Source organism: Dromiciops gliroides, chromosome 6 (assembly GCF_019393635.1).
Source record: "Dromiciops gliroides isolate mDroGli1 chromosome 6, mDroGli1.pri, whole genome shotgun sequence".
NCBI lineage: Eukaryota > Metazoa > Chordata > Mammalia > Microbiotheria > Microbiotheriidae > Dromiciops > Dromiciops gliroides.
The window spans coordinates 64,236,000-64,244,898 of NC_057866.1; the positions used below are offsets into that span (position 1 = coordinate 64,236,000).

The following is an 8,899-nucleotide window of genomic DNA, read 5'->3' on the forward strand; positions in this document are numbered from 1 at the left end:
GACTCAGTTACTCATTGATAAAATGAGCTGGAGAAGAAAATGGCAAACTCCTCCAGTAACTATGCCAAGAAAAATCCCAAATCGGGTCACAAAGAGTAAGATACAGCTGAAATGACTCAACAAGAATAGTCTGGTAAAGGCAGAATACAAGACTATCACTGGCACTAGCTGTATAACTATGAGCAAATAATTGTAACTTCTTTGATATCTAGGAAAAACTCAGTGACTTATCTATTGATTGACAACTGGGTTGATAGTCCATACCTCACAAAATCATAGCTCCTCAAAATTCAAGAGAAAATGAGAGAAACAAATTAAACTCACTAATTTGAAGGTGCATTTTTTCTTGCTATTCAAAAGTCATTAGGGAAATTTACAATTTAATGTCTTAATATGGGGTGCTGTGTTGTTTTCTCCACTATAGAATAATTTATAAAGCTAAGATGTACATTTAGAAGCACAGTTTGTCAGCTGTCATAAGCGATTCTAGATGGAATATTCTTTACTGAAAACTAAACTGACATGTGAATGACAAGTGTATACATTTTCTGGGCAGGAAAACAACTCACCCACCAAAGAAATAAAAATCCAAAAACCCAATGTGGAGAGATTTAATTAATATATTCTTTAGGTAGAGAATTATGACACAACTTGAATAAATCCATACTGTTGTGTTTTTTTTTTTTGAAAGAGACCTCACTCTATCTTGTGAAATGCAACATTCTAGGTTTAATTTGGCTTAAACCAATTTACATCACCTTAGATTTTCATAATTTGGCCAGAAAAGTGACAACGCCCCTAAAATAACTGAGTCCTTGCTAGACAACAGGTTGTTGTCCACTGAAAAAACACTAGGAACTTGAAAGTTCCAAATAGATTGGATTGTGGTTTGGAGACTCTGTTTTCAATTTCTGCAAAGTACTTCTAGCATTTGTTCAGGCATTTTCAATATGTTTGAATTCCAGATGGTAAAGGCAGGATGTGTTTAAAAATTAAGCACTATTAATTTTTTGTTATACTATATTTGTGAAACAGAATTGGCCATATTTCCAATTTTCATTACTGAAAAAATATTCAATAATTATTGAATGATGATTATGCTCATTTGTTGGTAAAAGCTGGAAGAGATTACCACAACTCCATATTCGTGAGTTAAAGCTACAGTGATGGGGTTTCTGCAGAAGACCATTTCTGTTGGTGGATGAGATTGGGCTTTCACAGAACATATCTTACTTTTCTATTTCTTTTCTTCCATGCAGAATAATAAAAAATCACTTTACCACTTTCAAAATTTATATATATATATATATTAATATATATATATGTATATATATATATATATATATATATATATATATTCCCATTCACTGCTTGAAAACTTCAAGGAGTAAAACTACCCCCATTTTCACTATCTGGTTTATTTTCTGAAAGTATTTGTGGGGTGTTTGTCATGCATGCACATGATTGTATGTGGGTATGCAGGATACAGATAGAATTTTACATAAAGTATATCTCATTCTTCACAGCATAAATAATTATTCTGCACAGGTGTTATTATGGAGTACATAACTTTTGAATATTTTAATACCTACTAGAAAGGAATGGTACATAAATATCTTTTAGATAGACTATTGGGGCAGGTGGGGGTGCAATGGATAAAGCACCAGCCCTGGATTCAGAAGGACCTGAGTTCAAATATGACCTCAGATACTTGACACTAGCTGTATGACCCTGGGCAAGACACTTAACACTCACTGCCCCACAAAAAAAAAAAAGATCCTATTGGCAGGGGTGAAAAGCAACAACAAAAGAACATGGATGTTTTCACATTTTATAGACAAGAAAACCTTATTAAGTAATGTTTCTCCCACTCCTTGCCTCCAAAAATACTTTTCTATTACTTTTTTATGTCATATAAATAGTCATAAGCTCTGAGATATTTTAAAACAGGTCCTATTTTTACTTATTTATTTAATTAGTCAAGTCACTAAACCCCAATTGCCTCACCAAAGAAAAAAATCAGATATTTGTTGAACACAACCATTATTTTACACATGAAGTAACATGCTACATAGTCAGTAATGATCAAAGCTAGGACAAAATTCACTTCTTTTAATTCCAAAATGAATGTTCTTTTTTTTTTTTCAGGGCAATTGGGGTTAAGTGACTTGCCCAGGGTCACACAGCTAGTAAGTGTTAAGTGTCTGAGGCTGGATTTGAACTCAGGTCCTCCTGAATTCAGGGCTGGTACTCTATCCACTGTGCCACCTAGCTGCCCCATGAATGTTCTTTTCAGTGTACCACACTGTCTCCCACTTTACCCTCTTGATAAACCTTGACTAAATCATTCTGTCAATATTTTTTGTGTGGTCAAAAATAACATTTAAGGGGGTCTCATGGAATTTTAGGTCCAAAAGCAACTAGCACAATTCAATCCAAAATCAAAAGTATCTGTCAAATCTTATATAATGTTGTGATTTACTTTCCCACATGAGATATGTATCTAATTATACATAATAATGTTGTAAAAGCACTTAGATGAATCTGTGCCTCCTTAAACATAAGCTTCAGTGGAAATTGATCAGTCAGTCAATCAACTAGCATTTTTGAACTATAACTGAAATGACTGAAAAACAGGGGAAAAACCCAAAGAAACATACAAATCATTGCCAACTTTCATTGATCTCTTATTTTAATAGGAGAGAAAATATGTAAATATGTGTATATACATACATACATATAAACACATAAAAGAACCTGGATGTACATATACAAATACATATACATACATATATACATATATACATACATAAAATACCTTTGTGTGTAAGTATAAATGATAAATTGGGGTGGGGTTAATATTTTATTTTATTTAATATGAGGAAAATGTGGTTAAGTCACTTTCCCAGGGTCACACAGACAGTAAGTGTCAAGTGTCTGAGACCAGATTTGAATACAGTCCTCCTGACTCCAGGGTGGGTGTTCTATCCACTGTGTCACCCAGCTGCCCTGAGGGAAGGTTCTAAAATTAAGTAGGATTGGGAAAATCTTGTATAATTTCAGCTAAGGCTTAACTTGAAAGAAACCAGGGAAGCTTGCAGCTAGACATAGACATGAGGAGCAAGATCATTCAAGGCATGGAAGTTAGCTAGTAAAATACTTAGAGGTGAGACATGGGATGTAGCATGCAAAGAACAAAAAAGAGCCTGGCATCATGATTTCACAGTATGGGGAGAGGAATATAGTATAAGAAGATGAAAAGTTCCAAAGGGATCAAGTTGTTAAGGGCTTTGAAACTGTAACGATTGGAATGACGCCACCTGCTGGAGACTTACTGTAGAAGAGTTCCACCCATGAAGCGAAGGTCTTTGAGGGCAAGACCAGGAGTCTTTTCTTTGGCGTCGGGAAGTGACGCGGGCTAGTGGGAGGAGGAAGGAAGAGACTGGTGCTTGCTCTCAGGCTCTTTCCTTTGGACTCTGGTGGAGAGCGGTGCTAGAAATGTGCTCTCCCTTTAATAGATAGGAATCTAGGCCTTTCTCTCTCTCTTTACCAAATTCTTATTCTCCTTAATAAATGCTTAAAAGTCTAACTCTTGCTAAAGCTTATAATTTATTGGCAACCACTCATTAGATATTTTAGACAGACTAGCTAGAATTTTAGCCCTTAACAAAACCCAAACAGAGGAGTTTATATTGGATCCTAGAAGTAATAGGGAGCTAAGATTTTTTTGTTTGTTTTTTGTTTTTTGTGTTGTTTTGTTTTTGTTTTCTTTTTTGGTGGGATTTGGAAATGGTGATATGGTATCTACATTTAGAAAAAATGATTTGACAGCTGATTGAGGAATTAATTGAAATGGTAGGGTGGGTGGAGTGGGGTGGGGGGTGAGGAGGGAACTTTAATCATGACACCAACCAGTCGGTTTTTTCAATCCTGTAGGGATAAAGTCAGATGTATGATGGTTGCAGTGTCGGAAGGAAAAAGGGGGCATATAGAATAGGAATTAACCAATGATCCTATATTGCATATTTAGTATTTAATAAAAGAGAGTGAGGTGTCAAGGATGACATTAAGGTTGTGAGAATAGGTGACTGGGAAAATGATTTTACCCTCCACGATAATGGGAAATTTTAAAAGAGGAGATGTTTCAGAGAAAATGATGTTTCTTCAAATATGCTGAGTTAAAAATATATATAGGATATTCAGTTTAAGATGATTAAAGGGCAGTTGGAAATGTAAGACTAGAGGTCAGAAGAGAAATTAGAGCTACACAAGTAGATATGAGAATCATATGCATAGAACTGATACTTGAATCTATGGAAACAGATGAGATGACCAAGAAAAATAATGCAGAGTGAGAAGAGAAGAGGACCAAGGATGGAAACTTGGCATACTCTCATTGTTAGCAGGCACAGCATAAATATAGTTGCAGAATGGCTCCACAGAGTCATGTAAACAATATTGCAAACATCTTAAGAGAAGGGAATATTAAAGAAAAATTGGGTGATCAATAGCAGTGAGGTCCAGAAGACTGAGAATCCAGAAATCCTCAGAAAACAACTAAGCAGTTGTGATAAAATAATGGGATTTAGCAGATACTCAAAGACCCACCTGGAGATTAATCAAGACTGATTAAATCAAGTGAGAGTGATTGACTGCTGATTGAGCCTACTTCAAGTTAATTGGATTATATCAAGTTAATTGGATTGTGATCATACCTGGTTATCCCTTAAGAAGGTGTAATTCTCAGAAACTAGACTGTGAACTCAACTTGAGAACACCTTCAAAGACAATGGATTTGGATGATGCCAACCAATAACCTTGAAGCAGTGTGTAAGGACCGCCTCTGTTCCAGATCTATAAATAAGCTTCCAAAAACAGCTTGGGGGGGGAGTAGGAGTAGCTTTCTTTTTGCCTGCTTGGCGGGACTCCTGACGGCGCGGCACAGACTCTCTCTCTCCAAAGGTGGTCTTTTTCGGATTGGTGAGTTTTTATAATGAATATAGACTAAGCTTAGACTTAAGACGATTTGTATTGTGTTTCTACTTTTCTATCCTTCTAACCAACATCACCTTGTGACTATCATAAATATAAATAAAAAGGTCTATCTAGAAAATTAAAACCTGCTTCCATTTACTAGTTTGGGAGATAAATTAAGGGAAAGGTTAAGTAGGGGAGATTTATGATCTAATATCCAATTTTAAATCTCACAGTTTGGCACCCCAGATGGGACCTTAAGGACCCTCCCACCCTCCCTAGTTTGAACTCCTACTGCCATTAAAATTGGTGAAAAAGACTCATGGATTCATTGCTCTCATATAAAGCCTGCACCATTCATAGGTGAAGAGATTTCAGATAGACCTGAGGTAGACGCTAAAGAGGTAAAAACCCTAACGATAGCAACTGTTAAAGAGCAAAGAGAGTTCAGAGGAAACAGGCAGTTCCCATTTAAGAATCCCACTGATCAGTTAAATGCTTTGGGACTCAGTCTTCGTAAAGTATCAGGAGACGGAAATTGCCTTTTTAGGGCTTTAGCAGACCAGCTAGAAGGTCACTGTAGAAATCATCTCAGATACAGACAAGAAGCTGCTTCTTATATGATTAACCATAGACAAGAGTTTGAGTCTTTTAGAGTAAATGACTCCCCTTTTGAAGAATATGTTGATGAATTAAAGAAATTTGGAAAGTGGGGAGGAAATGATACAATTGTAGCATTTGCTAAGCAGCATCAGCTGAATGTTGTGGTTCATCAATTAAATCAGTCTTTATTGAAAATCAGTGGCACAGACAAAACTGATGCTACAGAACTCCACATTTTCTACCATAAAGAACATTATGATAGCATTAGAAAAATTAACGACAATTCAGAAACCCCTGCCACTTTGACATGCACAGAATTGGAGAACCAGTTGAAACAATGTGGCATACCCCAAATTCTGACTGCTTAAATACTTTAACCTTAACAAGCTTTTCCTTCTGCAGGTAAACTGCTTTTTTGTTTGTTTGTTTTTTTTTTAACCATGAGTTTAATGAGTCTGTTTATGGTATTATGTTTAAAACCTATTGCTTGATTTATCAATGGACATATTGAATATTGACTCATTTCTTTTTGATGAAATTGTTTATCACTTTAAGTATCTGTTACTGTCATACTAGATAGAGAATTCATGTATAAGATAATGTGTTTACTTGCTAAAAGATTATGTAATAATGTCTAATATTATCAGTCATTTACATTCATATATCATTTACATGTCATTGTGACTATGTACATTGTGGGTATGGTTTGGAATTATTGTATATATAACAAGTACATCATCAGTTATGCAGCATAACATGCATTTTTACCATCATACTGTCTTTGGTGAAATTAATATGAGATTTATGAATTATGGAAACTTATCATCTCAGAGACTAACTGCTCTTACAATGAGTTTGATATAGGCCCTGTAGAGAATATATGTACAAGTCTGATGGCATAGTCAGAATCCATCCACCTATGGCCTACTGGATGTCTCGAAACCATGAGATGTGGTATGATAACCTTTCCATAACATTTTCAGATGACATAAACATGTTACTAAATTTGGCTTTGATCCAGACACATGGTGGTAAGAAGTGTTATAGATTGCATAACTACCTCAACTCTCTATTATATAAAGGAGGGAATGTAATGGAATGTACTAAATTTGATCATTGACAACACTATGCTAAGGTTTAGTAAAAAATCCAGCAATTCAGTTAAAGAAGAAGAATCCAGCTTTCCAGACCAGAATCCAGCTTCCTCCTGATGACATCTTACCACTCCAAGAAGACAAGAGAACTGAGAAAAGACTTCCAAAGACTTAATTATTTTTTACTGTTTCATCAAGGAACACCTGTTCCTAGAAGAAACAAAGGGGGGAATGTGATAAAATAATGGGATTTAGCAGATACTCAAAGACCCACCTGGAGATTAATCAAGACTGATTAAATCAAGTGAGAGTGATTGACTGCTGATTAAGCCTACTTCAAGTTAATTGGATTATATCAAGTTAATTGGATTGTGATCATACCTGGTTATCCCTTAAGAAGGTGTAATTCTCAGAAACTAGACTGTGAACTCAACTTGAGAACACCTTCAAAGACAATGGATTTGGATGATGCCAACCAATAACCTTGAAGCAGTGTGTAAGGACCGCCTCTGTTCCAGATCTATAAATAAGCTTCCAAAAACAGCTTGGGGGGGGAGTAGGAGTAGCTTTCTTTTTGCCTGCTTGGCGGGACTCCTGACGGCGCGGCACAGACTCTCTCTCTCCAAAGGTGGTCTTTTTCGGATTGGTGAGTTTTTATAATGAATATAGACTAAGCTTAGACTTAAGACGATTTGTATTGTGTTTCTACTTTTCTATCCTTCTAACCAACATCACCTTGTGACTATCATAAATATAAATAAAAAGGTCTATCTAGAAAATTAAAACCTGCTTCCATTTACTAGTTTGGGAGATAAATTAAGGGAAAGGTTAAGTAGGGGAGATTTATGATCTAATATCCAATTTTAAATCTCACACAGTTATATCTGTGGTTACTGTGACTATTGTTATCAAGGTACCATACTTGATTTTAACAACATGTATGGAGATGTCTCCTCTGAGCCTTCATTTTATCTGAGTCTTTTATTTTTTCTTCAATGAACAAAAATAATAGATCTGATCTTATATTCCCTATACCTCACCATCAACCATTTGATTTGAAGTATGTGATCTATTATTAAAAAAAAACTGATTAGAAAAGTCTATTTGTTCCCTTTTAAAATATTCATCAATATCCAATGCATAAAGTTACTTTCATGAAGATTTTATATTCATGAGAAGTGGTTATACTGATTGGTACATGCTAATATCTTATATATGTATATTATACATAATTTTAAAAAATGATATCATTAATGTTTTCCTTTCATAACTTTATTTTATTTTGTAATCTCCTCTCTATTAGAATTATTGTGTCAAAGCCAGGATGAATTTCTTTTTTTTCTTTCTTGTGTGTGTGTGTGTGTGTCTGTGTGTGTCTGTGTGTGTCTGTGTGTGTGTGAAGCATAGTTAAGTATCTCTTTTTTTATTTATTGGTTGTCCTGCCTTTTGTTTAGATGCCACAGAGTAGGTGGCAATGCCTTAACTGTTATAAAGGCCACTCGGACCTCTTCCATCCTTATTAAGGGGAGTGTTAACCTTCTCTCCTTTCATACAACATGGTTGTCCTTTCTTTTGACACATTAGTTACTAAAGGATACTGAGTCTACATATAATGGAGATGTTTATTGAAAATGAAAAGAAATTCTTATTTTAATAGATGCAGATATAACATTCTATTCCATATATATTTGTTCTTATTCTTCCTTCATCTATAAATGTTGTTGAGAATGTGGTTTAGTTTAATATCATAGAAAGATTTCCACAGACTAGTTTTACCTTTCCCTCCTTTTTTTTTTTGATTTAGAAGATGATACTGCTTATAGTCTTCCATATTTTTCTCAATGATATTTTGCAAATTATTTTGTATTTTTAAATGGCACTTTCCTTGGCAATAACACCTCTTAATCTGATATTTTAGTATTTCTGTATTCTTCTGTCCTTTTTGTTATGATTATATTACATTAGTTAAATTTCTATAAAAATGGCATTATTCTTCCAAACTTTTCCTGATATTTCAAAGTCAACAGCTTGCTAAAATTGTCCAGGTAGGTGGTATTATAATTGATAATTATAATTACATCATATTTATGTGGTCTCATTTTATCCTTTCATCTTTGTTTTTTGGGTTTTTTTTTGGGGGGGTGGGGCAATGAGGGTTAAGTGACTTGCCCAGGGTCACACAGCTAGTAGGTGTCAAGTGACTGAGACCATATTTAAACTCAGGTACT

The 8,899-nt window shown here is 34.9% G+C and overlaps 1 pseudogene; it reads right to left on the reverse strand.

The window, feature by feature from the left end:
• Positions 1 to 8,115: 8,115 nt before the first annotated feature.
• Positions 8,116 to 8,229, reverse strand: LOC122733184 (annotated as a pseudogene).
• Positions 8,230 to 8,899: the final 670 nt, after the last annotated feature.